This window comes from Gymnodraco acuticeps, unplaced genomic scaffold (genome assembly GCF_902827175.1).
Source record: "Gymnodraco acuticeps unplaced genomic scaffold, fGymAcu1.1, whole genome shotgun sequence".
Classification (NCBI taxonomy): Eukaryota; Metazoa; Chordata; class Actinopteri; order Perciformes; family Bathydraconidae; genus Gymnodraco; species Gymnodraco acuticeps.
This window is the reverse complement of record NW_022990510.1, coordinates 674,808-678,774: the sequence shown is the minus strand read 5'-3', so window position 1 is coordinate 678,774 and position 3,967 is coordinate 674,808. Positions and strand designations below refer to the sequence as shown.

Sequence of the window (3,967 nt, the reverse complement as noted above, 5' to 3'; positions counted from 1 at the left end):
AAAACTGTTGTAATTTACATTTTAAATCTGTAATTTCAACAGCCCGTTTCTGCTGAATTAGCATGATCACGTTGCTATTAAACTGATTATTTCAGTAAGATTTACATGCAGTTGTTGTATATTGTACATTGAATCCCATTCAATTTTACAGAAACATACCAAACAAATAACACTGTTTAACTGTAAAAGCATCAGTGTAATGCAGTGTTTTACGGTGAAAGCAACATCTAAATACTGCAATTTAAATCTTCTGTAAAACGTATTTATTACAATTAAAATGCAGAAAAAACTGTTCTATGAATATCAATCTCAAATGTATAGTATAAAACCACCTGTAAGGATTATTGCTCAGTGCTCAGTGTATTCCTATACATTAGTCAGATTGAAAGATTTAATTTAAACTACACTGCCTTCGTATATATATATGTTTGACTATTACCAGAAATGTGAAGAATGTAATCCAGGGTACACAGATTAAGCACTTAAAATAAAAAATGCAAAGCTAGATAAACCTCAAGAGCCACTGTATTAAAAGTTGAACAAATTCCAACAAGAACTTGCCTTTCCAAGAATGTATTATATATATATAATAGCAATGATCAAAAACATCTGTCATTTCTCAACATACATATTGGTAAAACATACAAACTAAGGCTGCACAATAAACAAACAGCTCACATTGTCCAGGAAATTCAAGCTGAACAAAGTTGAGAGGTTACTTACATCACATCAAATGATTTATGGGAAATAATGTTTTCAAATATGTTAGTACTTTATATGTCTCATCTCTTATAGTGGGCACCTGTATAATATAATACTCGACTGTCACAGCCACATACTGAGCTGTAACTTAGCCAAAATAAGGGATTGTCTTAGTTGAATACATGTTAATTGCTAAAGGAAATGTGTACGTGATGAAGCTACAGTTGCAAAACACATGTGAGTGTGTGTCTAAGTGAGATAGGTGAAGAGGTAGGGTCAGCAGAGACCCTTCACTTCAGAAGCAAAAACCCAAGTGGAAAACAAAACACGTCAACATTTTTACACTCAACAGTAATGTCCTGAGCTTTTACATCCACATAAGCCAAATGAAGATTGTTTAAGCAACTTCACTTTGTAACAGCAAACCGCAAGAGTGGCTACAATGACCTTAAAAGAATAGTTTGACATTTTGAGAGTTACATATTGCATTTTTAAAAATTTGTTAAAAGGAACATTAAAAAAAAGGCACTTAAAATGGTAACTACGATTTAAACAATCAAACAAACTGTAACTTGGGCACATCGCCACATGCCATTGATCTTACTGTCCATATTCAGACATCACGCCACTCATGGTCCGAAAGTTCCTGTATCAAGGTGAGGACTTTCGGGTTCACCTGAAGACGGGATGCTTCTCCACTTTGGTGCCCTTCTCTGGGTTGATGGAGAAAAAACACCTTAAAATAAAAATACAAACAAACAACAGAATTAATAATAAAATAGCTTGCCTAACAACAAAAAACTTCACATCAATCTTATTATTTTGAAGCCAAAATGACAATTATCTTAACCCCCAATTCACTGAAGCAGCAGCTTTAGATTTGTTGCAGTTTAATAAAAGAAATGGTTGGATAAAGCCAATCCCAAAAAACACATACCTCTGGACAAACTCCAGGGTGGATGCCAGCTCTGACGGGTAGGCCATGTTGAAGCAATAATAGCTCCCAAACATCATGGACAGGGCAGACACCAAGGAGGGGATGTTGTCCTGTACTATGTTTCGATCCACACTCAGCATGAATCGCCTTGAAGAATAGCATGATCGTCCTAAAAAAGAAGAAAAACACAACTCAAACTAAATTAAAACAAGACTTGTCTTCCTGAAACATTTCACAAAACAATTTTAGGACACATGTTATTACATTTTAAGGTCTGTTAAATTGCTCACCATCAATACAAAAATGTATGTATGTGTATTTGCAGGTTTAGGGGAGATAAATGTAATGTCAATTTGACTTGCTTTTAGGGGGTAGTTCATATTGTTTGAAGGGGGGTTGTAGGAGCTACAGTTTGGAGAAACAGAGAGGAGAACCAGCAGACAGCTAAGCAATGCACTGCTGTGGACATACACTGAACACAAATATAAACGCAACGCTTTTGTTTTTGCTCCCATTTATCATGAGATGAACTCAAAGATCTAAAACATTTTCTATATACACAAAATAACCATTTCTCTCAAATATTGTTCACAAATCTGAAAAAATCTGTGATAGTGAGCACTTCTCCTTTGTCGAGATAATCCATCCCACCTCACAGGTGTGGCATATCAAGATGCTGATTAGACAGCATGATTATTGCACAGGTGTGCCTTAGGCTGGCGTTAACGTTGACGGCGTTGACGTTAACACGACTGCCCGTTAAGTTTGAACCCGCTCAGATGTAGCTTCAAACCCCCCGCTCAGTAGACGTTATAACTATGACTGCAAAATGCACTCAATTACAAACAGAAGCTAGTATTGTCCTGGCAACACACCGTTGTTTGCTTGCAGTTCGCGCCAACACATTTGAAAAACACTGGGGTTCCTATGCAATGCAGAACATAACCCCTCGTCTGTAGCGTTTTGCTGCAAAATGCACTCAATCACAAACAGAAGTTAGTATTGTCCTGACAACACACCGTGTTATAATTGAAGTTTGAAGAAAAATAAACGGTTAGCTTACCAGTGCTACAGATGTGATCCTCCGCTCATGTGCACACAGCTCCGTGGTCCGTGGCAGGCAGACTTGAGATAGACTTGGCCGCGCACGGAGCCGTTAACCTGCAAAAAGTGGCTGCTCCCGCGATAATTAAATAGTCCAATGAAATAACAGAAACAAACTCTACTGCTCAGTAGGCGTGTCTCAGTTCAGCGGCCGTTTTCTTCGGAGGCTGCGTTCGTTGACCGCTTGCGTCACTTCCGCCGAAAGGCTGTCCCAATTTTTTTTTTAAATACAAGAACGTAACGGCCCGTCCACACCAAGCGGCAAACTGTGGGGTAGAGCCGGGAAGCCAATACGGAAGTGCCACACACTGCAGTTCATATATTGGCCGATAGGCGATGGCTGCAGAAAGGAGCAATTTCCATAGACCCCCATGTTAAAAAGCCCGATTTTACAGCAGAAAAAAACATGTTTCTACCCCTGGCTCCATACATTTTATTATCGATATAGTTAGATTCCACCTTCATGATTATGGATCTGTGAGTGAATTGTTTTCTAACGCGACCCTTTATATTTATATTAGGTCTTAAAGTTTGTGCATACATTAGGGCGTGGTCACTTTGATTGACAGATACGTGCCTCACTGTCAGCTAACAGCAACTTGTCCAATCTGCTAGGCTACAACCATAGAGGCTACAACGTTAGTTAGTTGCAGTTACTGTACTTGATCCTTTAGCTGTGTTCGTGGTGATGGTGCCTGTTAGGGAATATTGTTACAAATACCAGATAATTAAAATGTCGTGCTGTGCGCTTGAATGTACTAACAGATCTTCCAAGAAGTCTACTTTCAGCTTTTTTCGGTGAGTAAAATGATAATATTATACATGTTAACCCCGTTAGCAGGTGTTTGTGTGCTTGTTAGCTTAGCCTGTTATGTAGCTTATTAGCCAGCTAAGGACGTAACCCTTTATACATATATACAGTTTAGTTTATGATTCAGCCTTGGGTAAGACTTTTATACTATATGGCTATGACGCCCATAATGCTAAACGGGAGCAAATGTTAAAAGGGGTGGGCCGCCGGAGTCCACGGCGCCGAAGCTAACGGGGCTGCAGGGTGCTAGCTTGCTAGCGCGTCCCGGCGGCCGTAGCTAGCACCCTGGGGCTCCGTTAGCTTCGGCCAGCGGCGGAGTCCGGCGTTATAACTGGAGATCAAGGAATGCATCGTAACGCGGACTTGGTTTGCCTGCAGCCTGCTGTAGTATTAGCTAAATAAATTATGTTGAG

The 3,967-nt window shown here is 39.6% G+C and overlaps 1 long non-coding RNA gene across 1 annotated transcript; it reads right to left on the bottom strand.

The window, feature by feature from the left end:
- Positions 1–303: 303 nt before the first annotated feature.
- LOC117553169 lies at positions 304–2,955 on the bottom strand. The gene is made up of 3 exons (XR_004570086.1): positions 2,703–2,955; positions 1,640–1,808; positions 304–1,438 (listed from the first exon to the last, which is right to left on the bottom strand). It is a non-coding gene; the product is annotated as an uncharacterized LOC117553169 (long non-coding RNA).
- Between the last annotated feature and the right edge of the window lie 1,012 nt (positions 2,956–3,967).